The following is a 27,298-nucleotide window of genomic DNA, read 5'->3' as shown; positions in this document are numbered from 1 at the left end:
ACTTTACCCCTAAAGTATCATAGATATTGCTTTCATACTTGGAACACTCGCAAACTATCATAAGGGTACAGTAAAAGGACAAGTTGCATAACTCTGGTTGTCATTTTTACGGGATTATGGCCCTTTTTTTGACTTAGTAACTTTGAATATATGGTTAAATTGTGTGTTTCGATCCGCTTTACTTCTTAAGTATCAAGGCTATTGCTTTCAAACTTCAAATACTTTCATGCTATCTTGAGGTTACTGTACCTGGCAAGTTGAATTTTACCTTGACCTTTGAATGACCTTGACTCTCAAGGTCAAATTATTAAATTTTGCTAAAATTGCCATAACTTCTTTATTTATGATTAGATTTGATTGATACTTTGACAAAACTACTCTTACCTGACATACCACAATAGACTCCACCCAAACCATCCCCTGTGCCCTTCCCCCCCCCCCTAATATTTTTTTTTTTTTTTTTTTACGATCATCTCACAAATGACCACCACACCCTCACACTATACCCCCCCCCCACCCCCCACCCAATTTTTTTTTTTAAACGGTTAAAAAACACAAAAATTTATTTTTATTATTTAATGTTTGAAATACCCAGCGATTTTCCTCCTTCTTTATAAAGTACCGGTAAACGGTACTTTCCCAATCAAGCAAAAATTCCCAAATTCCCAAATCGGCATCTGAAAAAATCCCAATCAACGTCCGATTTTTTTCTCAAAACGACCGAAATTTTCGTAACAAAACCCAACTTTCGGCAGGCGAACAAAGAAAACCGTATAGTTGTGTGTAACCACGCGCTCGATTAATTTGGGGTTTTATTATTCAGCGCGTGCAATCAATAGTGTCGTTACTGTTTCCGGTTTCTTTTGTCAGGCAGCCAGCGTACTGTTTTATGTCGGTTTGTAACCTTGCCTCTGTGGAAAGGGTGTTCAGTCTAATGAACAATCTTTGCACAAACAATCGGGACCGTCTATCACACGACACATTGACAGCACTAATGATGCTTCGCAGAGAGGTATGCCAGCAACTGATAGATAATCAAACATCAAAGAAATGTTGAAATTTTCAAAAAAATGAAAGACAGAGACATTGCTTAACAAGAGATTAAAACAACTTGTAATTGATTTTGTGTGTTCTTTATAATATTTTGTTATTGATTTCAACTTAATTACTTAATGGTCATTAAGGCATGCCTTCAAATGGTTCTTTTAATGGGTATGTTCAATTAAGTATGAACTGTATGATGTATTCAATAAGACCCAAACTTCACGACGCGATTTTCCCAATTTAAGGATTTCACGACTCGATTTTTTCCCAATTTTGAGGTTTTCACGACTCAATTTTTCCCAATTAGACCGGTACGGGTACTTTTCCCAATTGGACAAGGAAAATCGCTGATACCGTCCAATCATCGCACCCAATAATACCCCCCCACCCCCCCCTTCCCCCCACCCGAATCCCCCCCCCCCCCCTAATTTTTTTTTTTTTTTTTTTTTAAGATCATCTCACAAATTACCACACACCTTCACACTTTACCCCCCCTCCCACCCCACACCCACCCCCAATTTTTTTTTTTGAAACTGTTAAAAAACACAAATATTTATTTTTATTATTTTATGTTTGAAATACCGTCCAACCATCGCACCCAAAAATCCTCCCCCCCCACTCCATCCCCCCCCTGACCCCCCAACCCACCCCCCCCCCCCCGAAATTTTTTTTTTTCGTTTTTTTTCGCATTTTTGGAAGATAATGTAATAAATTCCACACCCCCACACTAAACACCCCTCTTCACTCCGTCCCTCCCTCCTTTGTGATTGAAAATGAGAGTCCCTTCACCTTTAAAAAGAAAATAGATGAGCGGTCTGCACCCGCAAGGCGGTGCTCTTGTTTTCACTATTTCTTTACTTGCAAAAAAAAACTAGTGGTTTATAACTTACCTTGCAATCTTTTTTTACTCGCATTTTGCGAGTGTACGAGTGTTAATTTCGAGCCCTGTGTATATGCAAGGATTACGCTGGATTTAAATGCCTCATGTCTACGGTAATTCAGTCTTATTTGTTTCAAATATGTGACATGATTGTTCGTTAGGATCTTGAATTCGTCCATCGGTCGAAGGACGAAAAAGATGAAAATAAATGTCTGACGAATAATAATGGTTTCACAGTATTTACTATTCTATAAAAGTCTTTTTTTGTCAAATCGACCTTTTTACAGCTTTAATTGTTTTTACACTGAATGAAAACAAGTTTAAAATATGTGAAACATTTGATTAATTCTGTAGAAGTCTTTTAAACAAAATAAAGGCAAAATAATTTATATTTTGGATACTTCCTTTTTAATGGGCTAATTCTAGGAAAACAACCTAGCAACCTAACTGAAGGAACTTCAGCAAACAGATTTTATAGTTCTGACAAGACCTGTTCCAGTTCTCTTGGAAATGCTCAATTAAGCATATTTGTTCGCTTAAATTGGACAAAATGTGCTTATGACAAACCACTAGTCCCTGGGAGTCCACAGGAAGCATGTTTTTTTGCGTTGCTGCATATGAAGCAATGAAACATACTTTTGTATCGAGTAGTATGCAATCTTAATTTCAATTCACTCGTTCATTTGTAATTTCTATTCAAGCTGAAGTGTCTGATGCGCCCACATAGTGTTACCTACTTTAATTCCAAGATTCACTGTACACTTCACTTCAGAAAAATTGTTATGAATCACATTTAAACTTTTAAAATAGGTATATTGAGTAAGGTATCTTGTAAAACATATATAACTGTGTAATGGTTTTTGGGCAAATCTCCATAAAAATATTTTTATTTAAGATCTTTTGTTGGAGTTGCACATACATTTTTCGTATAGAGTTCAATAGGTATACTGTTATTATCCCCCGCCATAGGCGGAGGGATATTGTTTTGGCGTTGTCCGTCCGTCTTTCCTTCCTTCCGTCTGTCCATCCGTCCGGCACTTTATCTTGGAAGCGCTTTGGCGGATTTCATTGAAACTTGGTATGAGTATATATATGGATAAGAGGCTGATGCATGCCAAATGGCATTATACACCATCTTTTAATAACGGAGTTATGGCCCTTGGTATCTTGAAAAAATGCTTTTTAATATAGGCTTAGATCTTTATCCCCTTTAACACAGGAGCCAGAGCCATAGTTGTTCTCAATCATCTGGGTGTGCTTCACATTCAACACCAATAATCCTAAGCTAATGCATCATTGATCATTACTTGACACAGATTGTTCTTTATTTTGAACTCTCATTTGATTGGCTAGAGAGGTATTCCCCATAGTGACATCATTTGACACTGGTCTGGAGTGTCTTGTATCATTGGTTGACTTAATCAACTGACCATTGACCTATTTCTTAAGTTGGGAGAATTAAGCTTCAAAGCACATGTTCTGACTGGACATAATAAAGAAGAAATTGGTTAGGAGAAGTTAGTTTGCATCGAAATTAAATCTTTAGTTCTTCTTTAAACAGGAATACTTAAACAATTTATGCATATGATAATGCTATTTAGTTGAAGTATGATACTTTATGAGTTAGACAGTACAAACAAAAACAAAAATATTATAAATAATTTAATTACTATAAGATTGTGTCTCTTAAGATGGAAATGATATTTAACTGATTTATTTTGACATTGACTTATAGTAATAGACTTAAATAAAACTAATTATATAATTTAATTAAACAATTTTCATTCAGATTGCATTGATATTGAAATCAAGTAGAAATTAATAATAGTTAAATCAGTATTTTAATGTTAGTAAATAGAACTTAATTGGAACCATTAGTATTAAGAATTTATGTGTTACATGATAGTTGTTAAAAATACTTATTGTAGTTGTGTGCGGTCAAGTTCACATATCTAAACTTTTGCATTTGAATTGTTTTCTAAATTAAATATTCATTTTATTTTAGTAACTCTTTAATTGATAATTTCAAATTGATTTAGTTGATATCAATTAATTTGAAAGCAGTGTCATTTATTTTGACTTGTTTAATTTGAACAATTTCGTAGCAGTTAATACCTTTGGTTAACAATTGTGTTTTTTGTGTGTGTATTGATTTCTACATTTGCATACATTGTAGTAGATACTTGTTAACTTCAGTAAAGTTAAAATTAAGTGAAGCTTAGTACATTATTTAAGTGAACTTAGTGCATTATTAAAATGAACTTAGTGCATTATTTAAGTGAACTAAGTGGTTTATTTAAGTGAACTTAGTACATTATTTAAGTGAACTTGGTACATTATTTAAGTGAACTTAGTGCATTAGTTAAGTGAAACAAAGTGTATTAATTAAGTGAAACTTATTATTAAATTGCACTTAGTGCATTAGTTAAATAAAACATAGTGCATTAGTTAATTGAAATTAGTGCATTAATACAATAAAACTCAGTGCATTATTTAAGAGAACTGAAGTGCATTAATTAAGTAAAGCTCTTTGCATATCCTGAGTACATTGTGTATTGAAATAGATGATGAACTAATAATGATTTTTTTTTTCAGATTTATGTTTGAATTCTCATTTAAATTTTATTCTTTAATTAATCTCAAAGGTTAACTGTTTTAATTATTTCAGTGAATGCACTGATAGTTTTAAGTGAGTTAGATTGATTAGATAGAAGTGTTTATGTGTATTTAAGCTGTTTGCAAGTAGAATTTGTGAATTTATGATTAACATTAATCGTTTACCTGTTTCAGACATTATGAACATTTCTAAACCTCTCATCCTTGCTTCTATCTCCACTAACTTCTTGGGCCGGATGGTTGGTTCTACCATTAGTCCATTTTGTCTTACACTCTTCTCCCTGTTTCTGTCTTATCTCCCCTCCCAAGCGGGCCAGATGGTTGGTTCTACCATAGGTCTGTCTTGTCTTACACTCTTCTCCCTACTTCCGCCTTCCCTCCCCTCCCAAGCGGGCCAGATGGTTGGTTCTACCATAGGTCCGTCTTGTCTTACACTCTTCTCCCTGTTTCTGCCTTCTCTCCCTCCCAAGCAGGCCAGATGGTTGGTTCTACCATAGGTCTGTCTTGTCTTACACTCTTCTGCCTGTTTCTGCCTTATCTCTCCTCCAAAGCAGGCCAGATGGTTGGTTCTACCATAGGTCAGTCTTGTCTTACACTCTTCTCCCTGTTACTGCCTTCTTTCCCGTCCCAAGCGGGCCAGATGGTTGGTTCTACCATAGGTCTGTCTTGTCTTACACTCTTCTCCCTGTTCTACCTTCTCTCCCTCCCAAGCAGGCCAGATGGTTGGTTCTACCATAGGTCCGTCTTGTCTTCCTCTCTCATCCCTGCTTCTGCCTTATCTCTCCTCCCAAGCGGGCCAGATGGTTGGTTCTACCATAGGTCCGTCTTGTCTTGCAATCTTCTTCCTGCTTCCACCTTCTCTGCCCTCCCAAGCTGGCCAGATGGTTGGTTCTACCATAGGTCTGTCTTGTCTTACACTCTTCTCCCTGTTTCTGCCTTCTCTCCCTCCCAAGCGTGCCAGATGGTTGGTTCTACCATAGGTCCGTCTTGTCTTCCTCTCTCATCCCTGTTTCTGCCTTCTCTCCTCCCAAGCGGGCCAGATGGTTGGTTCTACCATAGGTTTGTCTTGTCTTACACTCTTCTCCCTGCTTCCGCCTTCTCTCCCCCCAAGCGGGCCAGATGGTTGGTTCTACCATAGGTCTGTCTTGTCTTACACTCTTCTCCCTGCTTCCGCCTTCTCTCCCCTCCCAACCCTGCCAGATGGTTGGTTCTACCATAGGTCCGTCTTGTCTTACACTCTTCTCCCTGTTTCTGCCTTCTCTCCCTACCAAGCAGGCCAGATGGTTGGTTCTACCATAGGTCCGTCTTGTCTTACACTTTTCTGCCTGTTTCTGCCTTATCTCTCCTCCAAAGCAGGCCAGATCGTTGGTTCTACCATAGGTCTGTCTTGTCTTACACTCTTCTCCCTGTTCTGCCTTCTCTCCCTTTCAAGCAGGCCAGATGGTTGGTTCTACCATAGGTCCGTCTTGTCTTCCTCTTCATCCCTGTTTCTGCCTTATCTCTCCTCCCAAGCGGGCCAGATGGTTGGTTCTACCATAGGTCCGTCTTGTCTTGCAATCTTCTCCCTGCTTCCGCATTCTCTGCCCCTCCCAACGGCCAGATGGTTAGTTCAACCATAGGTCCGTCTTGTCTTACAATCTTCTCCCTGCTTCCGCCTTGTCTGCCCTCCCAAGTGGGCCAGATGGTTGGTTCTACCATAGGTAGTATATGTTTGAAATACCGTCCAACCATCGCACCCAAAAATCCTCCCCCCCAACTCCACCCCCCCCCCCCCAGCCCTCCCCCCCGAATTTTATTTTTTTGTGTTTTTTTTCGCATTTTTGGAAGATAATGTAATATATTCCACACCCCCACACTATACACCCCTCTTCACTCCACCCCTCCCTCCTTTGTGATTGAAAATGAGAGTCCCTTCACCTTTAAAAAGAAAATAGATGAGCGGTCTGCACCCGCAAGGCAGTGCTCTTGTTTTCACTATTTCTTTACTTGCAAAAAAAAACTAGTGGTTTATAACTTACCTTGCAATCTTTTTTTACTCGCATTTTGCGAGTGTACGAGTGTTAATTTCGAGCCCTGTGTATATGCAAGGATTACGCTGGATTTAAATGCCTCATGTCTACGGTAATTCAGTCTTATTTGTTTCAAATATGTGACATGATTGTTCGTTAGGATATTGAAGTCGTCCATCGGTCAAAGGACGAAAAAGATGAAAATAAATGTCTGACGAATAATAATGGTTTCACAGTATTTACTATTCTATAAAAGTCTTTTTTTGTCAAATCGACCTTTTTACAGCTTTAATTGTTTTTACACTGAATGAAAACAAGTTTAAAATAAGTGAAACATTTGATTAATTCTGTAGAAGTCTTTTAAACAAAATAAAGGCAAAATAATTTATATTTTGGATACTTCCTTTTTAATGGGCTAATTCTAGGAAAACAACCTAGCAACCTAACTGAAGGAACTTCAGCAAACAGATTTTATAGTTCTGACAAGACCTGTTCCAGTTCTCTTGGAAATGCTCAATTAAGCATATTTGTTCGCTTAAATTGGACAAAATGTGCTTATGACAAACCACTAGTCCCTGGGAGTCCACAGGAAGCATGTTTTTTTTTGCGTTGCTGCATATGAAGCAATGAAACATACTTTTGTATCGAGTAGTATGCAATCTTAATTTCAATTCACTCGTTCATTTGTAATTTCTATTCAAGCTGAAGTGTCTGATGCGCCCACATAGTGTTACCTACTTTAATTCCAAGATTCACTGTACACTTCACTTCAGAAAAATTGTTATGAATCACATTTAAACTTTTAAAATAGGTATATTGAGTAAGGTATCTTGTAAAACATATATAACTGTGTAATGGTTTTGGGCAAATCTCCATAAAAATATTTTTATTTAAGATCTTTTGTTGGAGTTGCACATACATTTTTCGTATAGAGTTCAATAGGTATACTGTTATTATCCCCCGCCATAGGCGGAGGGATATTGTTTTGGCGTTGTCCGTCCGTCTTTCCGTCCTTCCGTCTGTCCATCCGTCCGGCACTTTATCTTGGAAGCGCTTTGGCGGATTTCATTGAAACTTGGTATGAGTATATATATGGATAAGAGGCTGATGCATGCCAAATGGCATTATACACCATCTTTTAATAACGGAGTTATGGCCCTTGGTATCTTGAAAAAAAGCTTTTTAATATAGGCTTAGATCTTTATCCCCTTTAACACAGGAGCCAGAGCCATAGTTGTTCTCAATCATCTGGGTGTGCTTCACATTCAACACCAATAATCCTAAGCTAATGCATCATTGATCATTACTTGACACAGATTGTTCTTTATTTTGAACTCTCATTTGATTGGCTAGAGAGGTATTCCCCATAGTGACATCATTTGACACTGGTCTGGAGTGTCTTGTATCATTGGTTGACTTAATCAACTGACCATTGACCTATTTCTTAAGTTGGGAGAATTAAGCTTCAAAGCACATGTTCTGACTGGACATAATAAAGAAGAAATTGGTTAGGAGAAGTTAGTTTGCATCGAAATTAAATCTTTAGTTCTTCTTTAAACAGGAATACTTAAACAATTATTGCATATGATAATGCTATTTAGTTGAAGTATGATACTTTATGAGTTAGACAGTACAAACAAAAACAAACATATTATAAATAATTTAATTACTATAAGATTGTGTCTCTTAAGATGGAAATGATATTTAACTGATTTATTTTGACATTATATAATTTAATTAAACAATTTTCATTCAGATTGCATTGATATTGAAATCAAGTAGAAATTAATAATAGTTAAATCAGTATTTTAATGTTAGTAAATAGAACTTAACTGGAACCATTAGTATTAAGAATTTATGTGTTACATGATAGTTGTTAAAAATACTTATTGTAGTTGTGTGCGGTCAAGTTCACATATCTAAACTTTTGCATTTGAATTGTTTTCTAAATTAAATATTCATTTTATTTTAGTAACTCTTTAATTGATAATTTCAAATTGATTCAGTTGATATCAATTAATTTGAAAGCAGTGTCATTTATTTTGACTTGTTTAATTTGAACAATTTCGTAGCAGTTAATACCTTTGGTTAACAATTGTGTATTTTGTGTGTGTATTGATTTCTACATTTGCATACATTGTAGTAGATACTTGTTAACTTCAGTAAAGTTAAAATTAAGTGAAGCTAAGTACATTATTTAAGTGAACTTAGTGCATTATTAAAGTGAACTTAGTGCATTATTTAAGTGAACTAAGTGGTTGATTTAAGTGAACTTAGTACATTATTTAAGTGAACTTGGTACATTATTTAAGTGAACTTAGTGCATTAGTTAAGTGAAACAAAGTGTAATAATTAAGTGAAACTTATTATTAAATTGCACTTAGTGCATTAGTTAAATAAAACATAGTGCATTAGTTTATTGAAATTAGTGCATTAATACAATAAAACTCAGTGCATTATTTAAGAGAACTTAAGTGCATTAATTAAGTAAAGCTCTTTGCATATCCTGAGTACATTGTGTATTGAAATAGATGATGAACTAATAATGATTTTTTTTCTTCAGATTTATGTTTGAATTCTCATTTAAATTTTACTCTTTAATTAATCTCAAAAGTTAAATGTTTTAATTATTTCAGTGAATGCACTGATAGTTTTAAGTGAGTTAGATTGATTAGATAGAAGTGTTTATGTGTATTTAAGCTGTTTGCAAGTAGAATTTGTGAATTTATTATTAACATGAATCGTTTACCTGTTTCAGACATTATGAACATTTCTAAACCTCTCATCCTTGCTTCTATCTCCACTAACTTCTTGGGCCGGATGGTTGGTTCTACCATTAGTCCATTTTGTCTTACACTCTTCTCCCTGTTTCTGCCTTATCTCCCCTCCCAAGCGGGCCAGATGGTTGGTTCTACCATAGGTCTGTCTTGTCTTACACTCTTCTCCCTACTTCCGCCTTCCCTCCCCTCCCAAGCGGGCCAGATGGTTGGTTCTACCATAGCAGGGTCTTCCCCAGGCAATTTAAGCGCCCCTTGCCGGGGCGCTTGAATTTCGAAATCAGAGTCCCCGGGGCGCTTGAAATTTTCCGATCAGTGTATTCTTCAGTAAAAGAAAGTGGAGATTGTCCAAAAAAATCATGGTTTCCCTATCAGTGTATCAATATTCCCTGTTTTAAAAGAGCACTCGGTACCTACTTTCACAAGTAATCGCCATAAACACCACATGGGGTAATGGATAATCCACTGATAAGAGAATAGCATGACGCGCGTATCGATTATTCTAGCCACATTACACGGTCATTTAAATGCTGACAAGGATGTATCTGGTAACTTTCCAGTCGTCAAACTGTGAAGTTCATCGTCCAATCGGTTACGCGAATGCTTATGAGGGCGGGGTTAACTATCGACCATTATTTTTGATTGACGTCGGGCATGAAGTAAGAGTTTATCGCAGCTTGATTAGTAAGAAGTTGTACCATTTGAGTAATATAAACCGGTAATTAGTACAGTACAGAACATTTAAGACGGTTTAGGGCATCATCATCACACCTTTTTACTGTAAACAAGTGTAACCTATGACTCATAATTAATACGAGAAATTAATTGCAAGTGGTAAACAATTAATTATTATAGCGAGTAAGTTGTGCAAATGACTCCCGGTTACAATTATGTGATAACAATTTATTTAATTCCAGTACATGTATATTTCAACATGTCCATTTATAGAACTGATTAACCTCGTTTTTCTGACATTTATTCGACACGTAATGCGCTTTAACAAATTTTCGTTGAATTAATTACGCACATTTGTAAATGTTTCGTCCGATAATCGATAGTTAGAAGACTGATGATGGCAACCGGCCGTGATCCTCGTGGACAACGTGAATTTCATGCATAATTCCGTCAAAACATTTATTCGACTCGTAAAGTGTTTAAACAAATTATCGTTGAATTTATAACGCAACAGTTAATATTTGTTGAAATCTCAAATCGGAATAATTAAATTTGTAATCCGAAACCCATTCCCGTAAGTCGATGTTAACGCGTTTTTAATCCGAAACACACTTCCGAATGTAAATGTAACCGCAACGTTAAATATTTTTGCTTCAAATTAGCAGTGCAAATTTATTTTGTGTCGAATCTTTTTCTCAATTAAAAAGAGCGCGAAAATTATGCAGCATGTACAACGTCGCGTCTATTGCATACAAATGGCGTGTATTGAGCGTTTTAACAAGCACACAACAGGTCAGGGGATTGACGCATATTCAGAGGCATTATTTCATAAAATCTATAAATAGTCACTTAAAAATGGCAAGGTTTGTGTTAAAGAAATAACTGAAAGCTTTTATCGTAAATATTTACCAGAAAGAGATTGATAAAAACGGAATAAACGGGATTATCGGGTAATAAGTAGAAACTTGAAAAATAATAAGTATATAGTAATAGAGTCGGGTTGAAACGGATGTATTGGGGAATCGTTCGAGTCGGGATTTTACTATCTGTGCGGAAAAGTTTTAAAACAATTAAACAATAAAAAAAAATATATTTTTAAATGACTTGGGGATTTTTTTGAGAGTCATAGCGCAACAAATGACGTCTTTTGACGCTGTTTTTCTTTGAGTTATAACGCACCACAGAACGTGAATTGACACGTTAAATTAAAAAAAAAATCAACTTCGCGAGGGGACCCCTCCCGATCCCACCCCCGATCGGCCCCGGGGCGCCTGAAAAAATTCCTGGGGAAGGCACTGCATAGGTCCGTCTTGTCTTACACTCTTCTCCCTGTTTCTGCCTTCTCTCCCTCCCAAGCAGACCAGATGGTTGGTTCTACCATAGGTCTGTCTTGTCTTACACTCTTCTGCCTGTTTCTGCCTTATCTCTCCTCCAAAGCAGGCCAGATGGTTGGTTCTACCATAGGTCAGTCTTGTCTTACACTCTTCTCCCTGTTACTGCCTTCTTTCCCGTCCCAAGCGGGCCAGATGGTTGGTTCTACCATAGGTTTGTCTTGTCTTACACTCTTCTCCCTGTTCTACCTTCTCTCCCTCCCAAGCAGGCCAGATGGTTGGTTCTACCATAGGTCCGTCTTGTCTTCCTCTCTCATCCCTGCTTCTGCCTTATCTCTCCTCCCAAGCGGGCCAGATGGTTGGTTCTACCATAGGTCCGTCTTGTCTTGCAATCTTCTCCCTGCTTCCACCTTCTCTGCCCTCCCAAGCTGGCCAGATGGTTGGTTCTACCATAGGTCTGTCTTGTCTTACACTCTTCTCCCTGTTTCTGCCTTCTCTCCCTCCCAAGCGTGCCAGATGGTTGGTTCTACCATAGGTCCGTCTTGTCTTCCTCTCTCATCCCTGTTTCTGCCTTCTCTGCTCCCAAGCGGGCCAGATGGTTGGTTCTACCATAGGTTTGTCTTGTCTTACACTCTTATCCCTGCTTCCGCCTTCTCTCCCCCCAAGCGGGCCAGATGGTTGGTTCTACCATAGGTCTGTCTTGTCTTACACTCTTCTCCCTGCTTCCGCCTTCTCTCCCCTCCCAAGCGTGCCAGATGGTTGGTTCTACCATAGGTCCGTCTTGTCTTACACTCTTCTGCCTGTTTCTGCCTTATCTCTCCTCCAAAGCAGGCCAGATGGTTGGTTCTACCATAGGTCAGTCTTGTCTAACACTCTTCTCCCTGTTTCTGCCTTCTTTCCCGTCCCAAGCGGGCCAGATGGTTGGTTCTACCATAGGTCTGTCTTGTCTTACACTCTTCTCCCTGTTCTGCCTTCTCTCCCTTTCAAGCAGGCCAGATGGTTGGTTCTACCATAGGTCCGTCTTGTCTTCCTCTCTCATCCCTGTTTCTGCCTTATCTCTCCTCCCAAGCGGGCCAGATGGTTAGTTCAACCATAGGTCCGCCTTGTCTTACAATCTTCTCCCTGCTTCCGCCTTCTCTGCCCTCCCAAGTGGGCCAGATGGTTGGTTCTACCATAGGTCCGTCTTGTCTTCCTCTCTCATCCCTGTTTCTGCCTTCTCTCCTCCCAAGCGGGCCAGATGGTTGGTTCTACCATAGGTTTGTCTTGTCTTACACTCTTCTCCCTGCTTCCGCCTTCTCTCCCCCCAAGCGGGCCAGATGGTTGGTTCTACCATAGGTCTGTCTTGTCTTACACTCTTCTCCCTGCTTCCGCCTTCTCTCCCTTCCCAAGCGTGCCAGATGGTTGGTTCTACCATAGGTCCGTCTTGTCTTACACTCTTCTCCCTGTTTCTGCCTTTTCTCCCTCCCAAGCAGGCCAGATGGTTGGTTCTACCATAGGTCCATCTTGTCTTACACTCTTCTGCCTGTTTCTGCCTTATCTCTCCTCCAAAGCAGGCCAGATGGTTGGTTCTACCATAGGTCAGTCTTGTCTTACACTCTTCTCCCTGTTTCTGCCTTCTTTCCCGTCCCAAGCGGGCCAGATGGTTGGTTCTACCATAGGTCTGTCTTGTCTTACACTCTTCTCCCTGTTCTGCCTTCTCTCCCTTTCAAGCAGGCCAGATGGTTGGTTCTACCATAGGTCCGTCTTGTCTTCCTCTTCATCCCTGTTTCTGCCTTATCTCTCCTCCCAAGCAGGCCAGATGGTTGGTTCTACCATAGGTCCGTCTTGTCTTGCAATCTTCTCCCTGCTTCCGCATTCTCTGCCCTCCCAACGGCCAGATGGTTAGTTCAACCATAGGTCCGTCTTGTCTTACAATCTTCTCCCTGCTTCCGCCTTCTCTGCCCTCCCAAGTGGGCCAGATGGTTGGTTCTACCATAGGTAGTTTATGTTTGAAATGCCGTCCAACCATCGCACCCAAAAATCCTCCCCCCCCCACTCCACCCCCCCCAAGCCCCCCCCCTCCCCCCCCCCCCCCCCCCCCGAATTTTATTTTTTTGCGTTTTTTTTTCGCATTTTTGGAAGATAATGTAATTTATTCCACACCCCCACACTATACACCCCTCTTCACTCCACCCCTCCCTCCTTTGTGATTGAAAATGAGAGTCCCTTCACCTTTAAAAAGAAAATAGATGAGCGGTCTGCACCCGCAAGGCAGTGCTCTTGTTTTCACTATTTCTTTACTTGCAAAAAAAAACTAGTGGTTTATAACTTACCTTGCAATCTTTTTTTACTCGCATTTTGCGAGTGTACGAGTGTTAATTTCGAGCCCTGTGTATATGCAAGGATTACGCTGGATTTAAATGCCTCATGTCTACGGTAATTCAGTCTTATTTGTTTCAAATATGTGACATGATTGTTCGTTAGGATCTTGAATTCGTCCATCGGTCGAAGGACGAAAAAGATGAAAATAAATGTCTGACGAATAATAATGGTTTCACAGTATTTACTATTCTATAAAAGTCTTTTTTTGTCAAATCGACCTTTTTACAGCTTTAATTGTTTTTACACTGAATGAAAACAAGTTTAAAATATGTGAAACATTTGATTAATTCTGTAGAAGTCTTTTAAACAAAATAAAGGCAAAATAATTTATATTTTGGATACTTCCTTTTTAATGGGCTAATTCTAGGAAAACAACCTAGCAACCTAACTGAAGGAACTTCAGCAAACAGATTTTATAGTTCTGACAAGACCTGTTCCAGTTCTCTTGGAAATGCTCAATTAAGCATATTTGTTCGCTTAAATTGGACAAAATGTGCTTATGACAAACCACTAGTCCCTGGGAGTCCACAGGAAGCATGTTTTTTTTGCGTTGCTTTTGTATCGAGTAGTATGCAATCTTAATTTCAATTCACTCGTTCATTTGTAATTTCTATTCAAGCTGAAGTGTCTGATGCGCCCACATAGTGTTACCTACTTTAATTCCAAGATTCACTGTACACTTCACTTCAGAAAAATTGTTATGAATCACATTTAAACTTTTAAAATAGGTATATTGAGTAAGGTATCTTGTAAAACATATATAACTGTGTAATGGTTTTGGGCAAATCTCCATAAAAATATTTTTATTTAAGATCTTTTGTTGGAGTTGCACATACATTTTTCGTATAGAGTTCAATAGGTATACTGTTATTATCCCCCGCCATAGGCGGAGGGATATTGTTTTGGCGTTGTCCGTCCGTCTTTCCGTCCTTCCGTCTGTCCATCCGTCCGGCACTTTATCTTGGAAGCGCTTTGGCGGATTTCATTGAAACTTGGTATGAGTATATATATGGATAAGAGGCTGATGCATGCCAAATGGCATTATACACCATCTTTTAATAACGGAGTTATGGCCCTTGGTATCTTGAAAAAATGCTTTTTAATATAGGCTTAGATCTTTATCCCCTTTAACACAGGAGCCAGAGCCATAGTTGTTCTCAATCATCTGGGTGTGCTTCACATTCAACACCAATAATCCTAAGCTAATGCATCATTGATCATTACTTGACACAGATTGTTCTTTATTTTGAACTCTCATTTGATTGGCTAGAGAGGTATTCCCCATAGTGACATCATTTGACACTGGTCTGGAGTGTCTTGTATCATTGGTTGACTTAATCAACTGACCATTGACCTATTTCTTAAGTTGGGAGAATTAAGCTTCAAAGCACATGTTCTGACTGGACATAATAAAGAAGATATTGGTTAGGAGAAGTTAGTTTGCATCGAAATTAAATCTTTAGTTCTTCTTTAAACAGGAATACTTAAACAATTATTGCATATGATAATGCTATTTAGTTGAAGTATGATACTTTATGAGTTAGACAGTACAAACAAAAACAAAAATATTATAAATAATTTAATTACTATAAGATTGTGTCTCTTAAGATGGAAATGATATTTAACTGATTTATTTTGACATTGCATTGATATTGAAATCAAGTAGAAATTAATAATAGCTAAATCAGTATTTTTAATGTTAGTAAATAGAACTTAATTGGAACCATTAGTATTAAGAATTTATTTGTTACATGATAGTTGTTAAAAATACTTATTGTAGTTGTGTGCGGTCAAGTTCACATATCTAAACTTTTGCATTTGAATTGTTTTCTAAATTAAATATTCATTTTATTTTAGTAACTCTTTAATTGATAATTTCAAATTGATTTAGTTGATATCAATTAATTTGAAAGCAGTGTCATTTATTTTGACTTGTTTAATTTGAACAATTTCGTAGCAGTTAATACCTTTGGTTAACAATTGTGTTTTTTGTGTGTGTATTGATTTCTACATTTGCATACATTGTAGTAGATACTTGTTAACTTCAGTAAAGTTAAAATTAAGTGAAGCTTAGTACATTATTTAAGTGAACTTAGTGCATTATTAAAGTGAACTTAGTGCATTATTTAAGTGAACTAAGTGGTTTATTTAAGTGAACTTAGTACATTATTTAAGTGAACTTGGTACATTATTTAAGTGAACTTAGTGCATTAGTTAAGTGAAACAAAGTGTATTAATTAAGTGAAACTTATTATTAAATTGCACTTAGTGCATTAGTTAAATAAAACATAGTGCATTAGTTAATTGAAATTAGTGCATTAATACAATAAAACTCAGTGCATTATTTAAGAGAACTTAAGTGCATTAATTAAGTAAAGCTCTTTGCATATCCTGAGTACATTGTGTATTGAAATAGATGATGAACTAATAATGATTTTTTTTTCAGATTTATGTTTGAATTCTCATTTAAATTTTATTCTTTAATTAATCTCAAAGGTTAAATGTTTTAATTATTTCAGTGAATGCACTGATAGTTTTAAGTGAGTTAGATTGATTAGATAGAAGTGTTTATGTGTATTTAAGCTGTTTGCAAGTAGAATTTGTGAATTTATGATTAACATTAATCGTTTACCTGTTTCAGACATTATGAACATTTCTAAACCTCTCATCCTTGCTTCTATCTCCACTAACTTCTTGGGCCGGATGGTTGGTTCTACCATTAGTCCGTTTTGTCTTACACTCTTCTCCCTGTTTCTGCCTTATCTCCCCTCCCAAGCAGGCCAGATGGTTAGTTCTACCATAGGTCTGTCTTGTCTTACACTCTTCTCCCTACTTCCGCCTTCCCTCCCCTCCCAAGCGAGCCAGATGGTTGGTTCTACCATAGGTCCGTCTTGTCTTACACTCTTCTCCCTGTTTCTGCCTTCTCTCCCTTTCAAGCAGGCCAGATGGTTGGTTCTACCATAGGTCTGTCTTGTCTTACACTCTTCTGCCTGTTTCTGCCTTATCTCTCCTCCAAAGCAGGCCAGATGGTTGGTTCTACCATAGGTCAGTCTTGTCTTACACTCTTCTCCCTGTTACTGCCTTCTTTCCCGTCCCAAGCGGGCCAGATGGTTGGTTCTACCATAGGTCTGTCTTGTCTTACACTCTTCTCCCTGTTCTACCTTCTCTCCCTCCCAAGCAGGCCAGATGGTTGGTTCTACCATAGGTCCGTCTTGTCTTCCTCTCTCATCCCTGCTTCTGCCTTATCTCTCCTCCCAAGCGGGCCAGATGGTTGGTTCTACCATATGTCCGTCTTGTCTTGCAATCTTCTCCCTGCTTCCACCTTCTCTCCCCCCAAGCGGGCCAGATGGTTGGTTCTACCATAGGTCTGTCTTGTCTTACACTCTTCTCCCTGCTTCCGCCTTCTCTCCCCTCCCAAGCGTGCCAGATGGTTGGTTCTACCATAGGTCCGTCTTGTCTTCCTCTCTCATCCCTGTTTCTACCTTCTCTCCCTCCCAAGCAGGCCAGATGGTTGGTTCTACCATAGGTCCGTCTTGTCTTCCTCTCTCATCCCTGCTTCTGCCTTATCTCTCCTCCCAAGCGGGCCAGATGGTTGGTTCTACCATAGGTCCGTCTTGTCTTGCAATCTTCTCCCTGCTTCCACCTTCTCTGCCCTCCCAAGCGGGCCAGATGGTTGGTTCTACCATAGGTCTGTCTTGTCTTACACTCTTCTCCCTGTTTCTGCCTTCTCTCCCTCCCAAGCGTGCCAGATGGTTGGTTCTACCATAGGTCCGTCTTGTCTTCCTCTCTCATCCCTGTCTCTGCCTTCTCTCCTCCCAAGCGGGCCAGATGGTTGGTTCTACCATAGGTTTGTCTTGCCTTACACTCTTCTCCCTGCTTCCGCCTTCTCTCCCCCCAAGCGGGCCAGATGGTTGGTTCTACCATAGGTCTGTCTTGTCTTACACTTTCTCCCTGCTTCCGCCTTCTCTCCCCTCCCAAGCGTGCCAGATGGTTGGTTCTACCATAGGTCCGTCTTGTCTTACACTCTTCTCCCTGTTTCTGCCTTCTCTCCCTCCCAAGCAGGCCAGATGGTTGGTTCTACCATAGGTCCGTCTTGTCTTACACTCTTCTGCCTGTTTCTGCCTTATCTCTCCTCCAAAGCAGGCCTGATGGTTGGTTCTACCATAGGTCAGTCTTGTCTTACACTCTACTCCCTGTTTCTGCCTTCTTTCCGTCCCAAGCGGGCCAGATGGTTGGTTCTACCATAGGTCTGTCTTGTCTTACACTCTTCTCCCTGTTCTGCCTTCTCTCCCTTTCAAGCAGGCCAGATGGTTGGTTCTACCATAGGTCCGTCTTGTCTTCCTCTTCATCCCTGTTTCTGCCTTATCTCTCCTCCCAAGCGGGCCAGATGGTTGGTTCTACCATAGGTCCGTCTTGTCTTGCAATCTTCTCCCTGCTTCCGCATTCTCTGCCCTCCCAACGGCCAGATGGTTAGTTCAACCATAGGTCCGCCTTGTCTTACAATCTTCTCCCTGCTTCCGCCTTCTCTGCCCTCCCAAGTGGGCCAGATGGTTGGTTCTACCATAGGTCCGTCTTGTCTTCCTCTCTCATCCCTGTTTCTGCCTTCTCTCCTCCCAAGCGGGCCAGATGGTTGGTTCTACCATAGGTTTGTCTTGTCTTACACTCTTCTCCCTGCTTCCGCCTTCTCTCCCCCCCAAGCGGGCCAGATGGTTGGTTCTACCATAGGTCTGTCTTGTCTTACACTCTTCTCCCTGCTTCCGCCTTCTCTCCCCTCCCAAGCGTGCCAGATGGTTGGTTCTACCATAGGTCCGTCTTGTCTTACACTCTTCTCCCTGTTTCTGCCTTCTCTCCCTCCCAAGCGTGCCAGATGGTTGGTTCTACCATAGGTCCGTCTTGTCTTACACTCTTCTGCCTGTTTCTGCCTTCTCTCTCCTCCAAAGCAGGCCAGATGGTTGGTTCTACCATAGGTCTGTCTTGTCTTACACTCTTCTCCCTGCTTCCGCCTTCTCTCCCCCCAAGCGGGCCAGATGGTTGGTTCTACCATAGGTCTGTCTTGTCTTACACTCTTCTCCCTGCTTCCGCCTTCTCTCCCCTCCCAAGCGTGCCAGATGGTTGGTTCTACCATAGGTCCGTCTTGTCTTACACTCTTCTCCCTGTTTCTGCCTTCTCTCCCTCCCAAGCAGGCCAGATGGTTGGTTCTTCCATAGGTCTGTCTTGTCTTACACTCTTCTCCCTGCTTCCGCCTTCTCTCCCCTCCCAAGCGTGCCAGATGGTTGGTTCTACCATAGGTCCGTCTTGTCTTACACTCTTCTCCCTGTTTCTGCCTTCTCTCCCTCCCAAGCAGGCCAGATGGTTGGTTCTACCATAGGTCCGTCTTGTCTTACACTCTTCTGCCTGTTTCTGCCTTATCTCTCCTCCAAAGCAGGCCAGATGGTTGGTTCTACCATAGGTCAGTCTTGTCTTACACTCTACTCCCTGTTTCTGCCTTCTTTCCGTCCCAAGCGGGCCAGATGGTTGGTTCTACCATAGGTCTGTCTTGTCTTACACTCTTCTCCCTGTTCTGCCTTCTCTCCCTTTCAAGCAGGCCAGATGGTTAGTTCTACCATAGGTCCGTCTTGTCTTCCTCTTCATCCCTGTTTCTGCCTTATCTCTCCTCCCAAGCGGGCCAGATGGTTGGTTCTACCATAGGTCCGTCTTGTCTTGCAATCTTCTCCCTGCTTCGACCTTCTCTGCCCTCTCAAGCGGGCCAGATGGTTGGTTCTACCATAGGTCTGTCTTGTCTTACACTCTTCTCCCTGTTTCTGTCTTCTCTCCCTCCCAAGCGTGCCAGATGGTTGGTTCTACCATAGGTCCGTCTTGTCTTCCTCTCTCATCCCTGTTTCTGCCTTCTCTCCTCCCAAGCGGGACAGATGGTTGGTTCTACCATAGGTCTGTCTTGTCTTACACTCTTCTCCCTGCTTCCGCCTTCTCTCCTCCCAAGCGGGCCAGATGGTTGGTTCTACCATAGGTCTGTCTTGTCTTACACTCTTCTCCCTGCTTCGGCCTTCTCTCCCCTCCCAAGCGTGCCAGATGGTTGGTTCTACCATAGGTCCGTCTTGTCTTACACTCTTCTCCCTGTTTCTGCCTTCTCTCCCTCCCAAGCAGGCCAGATGGTTGGTTCTACCATAGGTCCGTCTTGTCTTACACTCTTCTGCCTGTTTCTGCCTTATCTCTCCTTCAAAGCGGGCCAGATGGTTGGTTCTACCATAGGTCTGTCTTGTCTTACACTCTTCTCTCTGTTCTGCCTTCTCTCCCTTTCAAGCAGGCCAGATGGTTGGTTCTACCATAGGTCCGTCTTGTCTTCCTCTTCATCCCTGTTTCTGCCTTATCTCTCCTCCCAAGCGGGCCAGATGGTTGGTTCTACCATAGGTCCGTCTTGTCTTGCAATCTTCTCCCTGCTTCCACCTTCTCTGCCCTCCCAAGCGGGCCAGATGGTTGGTTCTACCATAGGTCTGTCTTGTCTTCCTCTCATCCCTGTTTCTGCCTTCTCTCCTCCCAAGCGGGCCAGATGGTTGGTTCTACCATAGGTCTGTCTTGTCTTACACTCTTCTCCCTGTTACTGCCTTCTTTTCCGTCCCAAGTGGGCCAGATGGTTGGTTCTACCATAGGTCTGTCTTGTCTTACACTCTTCTCCCTGTTCTACCTTCTCTCCCTCCCAAGCAGGCCAGATGGTTGGTTCTACCATAGGTCCGTCTTGTCTTCCTCTCTCATCCCTGCTTCTGCCTTATCTCTCCTCCCAAGCGGGCCAGATGGTTGGTTCAACCATAGGTCCGTCTTGTCTTGCAATCTTCTCCCTGCTTCCACCTTCTCTGCCCTCCCAAGCGGGCCAGATGGTTGGTTCTACCATAGGTCTGTCTTGTCTTACACTCTTCTCCCTGTTTCTGCCTTCTCTCCCTCCCAAGCGTGCCAGATGGTTGGTTCTACCATAGGTCCGTCTTGTCTTCCTCTCTTATCCCTGTTTCTGCCTTCTCTCCTCCCAAGCGGGCCAGATGGTTGGTTCTACCATAGGTCTGTCTTGTCTTACACTCTTCTCCCTGCTTCCGCCTTCTCTCCCCCCAAGCGGGCCAGATGGTTGGTTCTACCATAGGTCTGTCTTGTCTTACACTCTTCTCCCTGCTTCCGCCTTCTCTCCCCTCCCAAGCGTGCCAGATGGTTGGTTCTACCATAGGTCCGTCTTGTCTTACACTCTTCTCCCTGTTTCTGCCTTCTCTCCCTCCCAAGCAGGCCAGATGGTTGGTTCTACCATAGGTCTGTCTTGTCTTACACTCTTCTCCCTGCTTCCGCCTTCTCTCCCCTCCCAAGCGTGCCAGATGGTTGGTTCTACCATAGGTCCGTCTTGTCTTACACTCTTCTCCCTGTTTCTGCCTTCTCTCCCTCCCAAGCAGGCCAGATGGTTGGTTCTACCATAGGTCCGTCTTGTCTTACACTCTTCTGCCTGTTTCTGCCTTATCTCTCCTCCAAAGCAGGCCAGATGGTTGGTTCTACCATAGGTCAGTCTTGTCTTACACTCTACTCCCTGTTTCTGCCTTCTTTCCGTCCCAAGCGGGCCAGATGGTTGGTTCTACCATAGGTCTGTCTTGTCTTACACTCTTCTCCCTGTTCTGCCTTCTCTCCCTTTCAAGCAGGCCAGATGGTTGGTTCTACCATAGGTCCGTCTTGTCTTCCTCTTCATCCCTGTTTCTGCCTTATCTCTCCTCCCAAGCGGGCCAGATGGTTGGTTCTACCATAGGTCCGTCTTGTCTTGCAATCTTCTCCCTGCTTCGACCTTCTCTGCCCTCTCAAGCGGGCCAGATGGTTGGTTCTACCATAGGTCTGTCTTGTCTTACACTCTTCTCCCTGTTTCTGTCTTCTCTCCCCAAGCGTGCCAGATGGTTGGTTTTACCATAGGTCCGTCTTGTCTTCCTCTCTCATCCCTGTTTCTGCCTTCTCTCCTCCCAAGCGGGACAGATGGTTGGTTCTACCATAGGTCTGTCTTGTCTTACACTCTTCTCCCTGCTTCCGCCTTCTCTCCTCCCAAGCGGGCCAGATGGTTGGTTCTACCATAGGTCTGTCTTGTCTTACACTCTTCTCCCTGCTTCGGCCTTCTCTCCCTTCCCAAGCGTGCCAGATGGTTGGTTCTACCATAGGTCCGTCTTGTCTTACCCTCTTCTCCCTGTTTCTGCCTTCTCTCCCTCCCAAGCAGGCCAAATGGTTGGTTCTACCATAGGTCCGTCTTGTCTTACACTCTTCTGCCTGTTTCTGCCTTATCTCTCCTTCAAAGCGGGCCAGATGGTTGGTTCTACCATAGGTCTGTCTTGTCTTACACTCTTCTCCCTGTTCTGCCTTCTCTCCCTTTCAAGCAGGCCAGATGGTTGGTTCTACCATAGGTCCGTCTTGTCTTCCTCTTCATCCCTGTTTCTGCCTTATCTCTCCTCCCAAGCGGGCCAGATGGTTGGTTCTACCATAGGTCCGTCTTGTCTTCCTCTTCATCCCTGTTTCTGCCTTATCTCTCCTCCAAAGCGGGCCAGATGGTTGGTTCTACCATAGGTCCGTCTTGTCTTGCAATCTTCTCCCTGCTTCCACCTTCTCTGCCATCCCAAGCAGGCCAGATGGTTGGTTCTACCATAGGTCTGTCTTGTCTTACACTCTTCTCCATGTTTCTGCCTTCTCTCCCTCCCAAGCGTGCCAGATGGTTGGTTCTACCATAGGTCCGTCTTGTCTTCCTCTCTCATCCCTCTTTCTGCCTTCTCTCCTCCCAAGCGGGACAGATGGTTGGTTCTACCATAGGTCTGTCTTGTCTTACACTCTTCTCCCTGCTTCCGCCTTCTCTCCTCCCAAGTGGGCCAGATGGTTGGTTCTACCATAGGTCTGTCTTGTCTTACACTCTTCTCCCTGCTTCGGCCTCCTTTCCCCTCCCAAGCGTGCCAGATGGTTGGTTCTACCATAGGTCCGTCTTGTCTTACACTCTTCTCCCTGTTTCTGCCTTCTCTCCCTCCCAAGCAGGCCAGATGGTTTGTTCTACTACCATAGGTCCGTCTTGTCTTACACTCTTCTGCCTGTTTCTGCCTTATCTCTCCTCCAAAGCAGGCCAGATGGTTGGTTCTACCATAGGTCAGTCTTGTCTTACACTCTTCTCCCTGTTTCTGCCTTCTTTCCCGTCCCAAGCGGGCCAGATGGTTGGTTCTACCATAGGTCTGTCTTGTCTTACACTCTTCTCCCTGTTCTGCCTTCTCTCCCTTTCAAGCAGGCCAGATGGTTGGTTCTACCATAGGTCCGTCTTGTCTTCCTCTTCATCCCTGTTTCTGCCTTATCTCTCCTCCCAAGCGGGCCAGATGGTTGGTTCTACCATAGGTCCGTCTTGTCTTGCAATCTTCTCCCTGCTTCCACCTTCTCTGCCCTACCAAGCAGGCCAGATGGTTGGTTCTACCATAGGTCTGTCTTGTCTTCCTCTCTCATCCCTGTTTCTGCCTTCTCTCCTCCCAAGCGGGCCAGATGGTTGGTTCTACCATAGGTCTGTCTTGTCTTACACTCTTCTCCCTGTTACTGCCTTCTTTTCCGTCCCAAGTGGGCCAGATGGTTGGTTCTACCATAGGTCTGTCTTGTCTTACACTCTTCTCCCTGTTCTACCTTCTCTCCCTCCCAAGCAGGCCAGATGGTTGGTTCTACCATAGGTCCGTCTTGTCTTCCTCTCTCATCCCTGCTTCTGCCTTATCTCTCCTCCCAAGCGGGCCAGATGGTTGGTTCAACCATAGGTCTGTCTTGTCTTACACTCTTCTCCCTGTTTCTGCCTTCTCTCCCTCCCAAGCGTGCCAGATGGTTGGTTCTACCATAGGTCCGTCTTGTCTTCCTCTCTTATCCCTGTTTCTGCCTTCTCTCCTCCCAAGCGGGTCAGATGGTTGGTTCTACCATAGGTCTGTCTTGTCTTACACTCTTCTCCCTGCTTCCGCCTTCTCTCCCCCCAAGCGGGCCAGATGGTTGGTTCTACCATAGGTCTGTCTTGTCTTACACTCTTCTCCCTGCTTCCGCCTTCTCTCCCCTCCCAAGCGTGCCAGATGGTTGGTTCTACCATAGGTCCGTCTTGTCTTACACTCTTCTCCCTGTTTCTGCCTTCTCTCCCTCCCAAGCAGGCCAGATGGTTGGTTCTACCATAGGTCTGTCTTGTCTTACACTCTTCTCCCTGCTTCCGCCTTCTCTCCCCTCCCAAGCGTGCCAGATGGTTGGTTCTACCATAGGTCCGTCTTGTCTTACACTCTTCTCCCTGTTTCTGCCTTCTCTCCCTCCCAAGCAGGCCAGATGGTTGGTTCTACCATAGGTCCGTCTTGTCTTACACTCTTCTGCCTGTTTCTGCCTTATCTCTCCTCCAAAGCAGGCCAGATGGTTGGTTCTACCATAGGTCAGTCTTGTCTTACACTCTACTCCCTGTTTCTGCCTTCTTTCCGTCCCAAGCGGGCCAGATGGTTGGTTCTACCATAGGTCTGTCTTGTCTTACACTCTTCTCCCTGTTCTGCCTTCTCTCCCTTTCAAGCAGGCCAGATGGTTGGTTCTACCATAGGTCCGTCTTGTCTTCCTCTTCATCCCTGTTTCTGCCTTATCTCTCCTCCCAAGCGGGCCAGATGGTTGGTTCTACCATAGGTCCGTCTTGTCTTGCAATCTTCTCCCTGCTTCGACCTTCTCTGCCCTCTCAAGCGGGCCAGATGGTTGGTTCTACCATAGGTCTGTCTTGTCTTACACTCTTCTCCCTGTTTCTGTCTTCTCTCCCTCCCAAGCGTGCCAGATGGTTGGTTCTACCATAGGTCCGTCTTGTCTTCCTCTCTCATCCCTGTTTCTGCCTTCTCTCCTCCCAAGCGGGACAGATGGTTGGTTCTACCATAGGTCTGTCTTGTCTTACACTCTTCTCCCTGCTTCCGCCTTCTCTCCTCCCAAGCGGGCCAGATGGTTGGTTCTACCATAGGTCTGTCTTGTCTTACACTCTTCTCCCTGCTTCGGCCTTCTCTCCCCTCCCAAGCGTGCCAGATGGTTGGTTCTACCATAGGTCCGTCTTGTCTTACACTCTTCTCCCTGTTTCTGCCTTCTCTCCCTCCCAAGCAGGCCAGATGGTTGGTTCTACCATAGGTCCGTCTTGTCTTACACTCTTCTGCCTGTTTCTGCCTTATCTCTCCTCCAAAGCAGGCCAGATGGTTGGTTCTACCATAGGTCAGTCTTGTCTTACACTCTTCTCCCTGTTTCTGCCTTCTTTCCCGTCCCAAGCGGGCCAGATGGTTGGTTCTACCATAGGTCTGTCTTGTCTTACACTCTTCTCCCTGTTCTGCCTTCTCTCCCTTTCAAGCAGGCCAGATGGTTGGTTCTACCATAGGTCCGTCTTGTCTTCCTCTTCATCCCTGTTTCTGCCTTATCTCTCCTCCAAAGCGGGCCAGATGGTTGGTTCTACCATAGGTCCGTCTTGTCTTGCAATCTTCTCCCTGCTTCCACCTTCTCTGCCATCCCAAGCGGGCCAGATGGTTGGTTCTACCATAGGTCTGTCTTGTCTTACACTCTTCTCCATGTTTCTGCCTTCTCTCCCTCCCAAGCGTGCCAGATGGTTGGTTCTACCATAGGTCCGTCTTGTCTTCCTCTCTCATCCCTCTTTCTGCCTTCTCTCCTCCCAAGCGGGACAGATGGTTGGTTATACCATAGGTCTGTCTTGTCTTACACTCTTCTCCCTGCTTCCGCCTTCTCTCCTCCCAAGTGGGCCAGATGGTTGGTTCTACCATAGGTCTGTCTTGTCTTACACTCTTCTCCCTGCTTCGGCCTTCTTTCCCCTCCCAAGCGTGCCAGATGGTTGGTTCTACCATAGGTCCGTCTTGTCTTACACTCTTCTCCCTGTTTCTGCCTTCTCTCCCTCCCAAGCAGGCCAGATGGTTTGTTCTACCATAGGTCCGTCTTGTCTTACACTCTTCTGTCTGTTTCTGCCTTATCTCTCCTCCAAAGCAGGACAGATGGTTGGTTCTACCATAGGTCAGTCTTGTCTTACACTCTTCTCCCTGTTTCTGCCTTCTTTCCCGTCCCAAGCGGGCCAGATGGTTGGTTCTACCATAGGTCTGTCTTGTCTTACACTCTTCTCCCTGTTCTGCCTTCTCTCCCTTTCAAGCAGGCCAGATGGTTGGTTCTACCATAGGTCCGTCTTGTCTTCCTCTTTATCCCTGTTTCTGCCTTATCTCTCCTCCCAAGCGGGCCAGATGGTTGGTTCTACCATAGGTCCGTCTTGTCTTGCAATCTTCTCCCTGCTTCCGCATTTTCTGCCCTCCCAACGGCCAGATGGTTAGTTCAACCATAGGTCCGTCTTGTCTTACAATCTTCTCCCTGCTTCCGCCTTCTCTGCCCTCCCAAGTGGGCCAGATGGTTGGTTCTACCATAGGTAGTTTATGTTTGAAATACCGTCCAACCATCGCACCCAAAAACCTCCCCCCCCCACTCCACCCCCCCCCCCCCCAACCCCCCACCCCCCCCCCCAGAATTTTATTTTTTTGCGTTTTTTTTCGCATTTTTGGAAGATAATGTAATAAATTCCACACCCCCACACTATACACCCCTCTTCACTCCGCCCCTCCCTCCTTTGTGATTGAAAATGAGAGTCCCTTCACCTTTAAAAAGAAAATAGATGAGCGGTCTGCACCCGCAAGGCGGTGCTCTTGTTTTCACTATTTCTTTACTTGCAAAAAAAAAATAGTGGTTTATAACTTACCTTGCAATCTTTTTACTCGCATTTTGCGAGTGTACGAGTGTTAATTTCGAGCCCTGTGTATATGCAAGGATTACGCTGGATTTAAATGCCTCATGTCTATGGTAATTCAGTCTTATTTGTTTCGAATATGTGACATGATTGTTCATTAGGATATTGAAAAATAAATGTCTGACGAATAATAATGGTTTCACAGTATTTACTATTCTATAAAAGTCTTTTTTTGTCAAATCGACCTTTTTACAGCTTTAATTGTTTTTACACTGAATGAAAACAAGTTTAAAATAAGTGAAACATTTGATTAATTCTGTAGAAGTCTTTTAAACAAAATAAAGGCAAAATAATTTATATAATTTCTAGGAAAACAACCTAGCAACCTAATTGAAGGAACTTCAGCAAACAGATTTTATAGTTCTGACAAGACCTGTTCCAGTTCTTTTGGAAATGCTCAATTAAGCATATTTGTTCCCTTAAATTGGACAAAGTGTGCTTATGACAAACCACTAGTCCCTGGGAGTCCAGGGGAAGCATGTTTTTTTGCGTTGCTGCATATGAAGCAATAAAACATACTTTTGTATCGAGTAGTATGCAATCTTAATTTCAATTCACTCGTTCATTTGTAATTTTTATTCAAGCTGAAAAGTGTCTGATGCGCCCACATAGTGTAACCTACTTTAATTCCAAGATTCACTGTACACTTCACTTCAGAAATATTGTTATGAATCACATTTAAACTTTTAAAATAGGTATATTGAGTAAGGTATCGTGTAAAACATATATAACTGTGTAACGGTTTGGGGAAAATGTCCATAAAAATATTTTTATTTAAGATCTTTTGTTGGAGTTGCACATATATTTTTTGTATAGAG

The 27,298-nt window shown here is 42.6% G+C and overlaps 1 long non-coding RNA gene across 1 annotated transcript; it reads left to right on the top strand.

Moving 5' to 3' along the window:
- Positions 1-5,942: 5,942 nt before the first annotated feature.
- On the top strand, positions 5,943-25,877 carry LOC127878827 (uncharacterized). Its single transcript, XR_008048809.1, has 6 exons — positions 5,943-5,999; positions 11,626-11,867; positions 18,260-18,338; positions 19,622-20,182; positions 20,582-21,222; positions 25,706-25,877. It is a non-coding gene; the product is annotated as an uncharacterized LOC127878827 (long non-coding RNA).
- Positions 25,878-27,298: the final 1,421 nt, after the last annotated feature.

This window comes from Dreissena polymorpha, chromosome 1 (assembly GCF_020536995.1).
Source record: "Dreissena polymorpha isolate Duluth1 chromosome 1, UMN_Dpol_1.0, whole genome shotgun sequence".
Lineage (NCBI taxonomy): Eukaryota > Metazoa > Mollusca > Bivalvia > Myida > Dreissenidae > Dreissena > Dreissena polymorpha.
The sequence above is the reverse complement of the archived record's forward strand: the minus strand, read 5'-3'. Positions and strand labels throughout refer to the sequence as shown.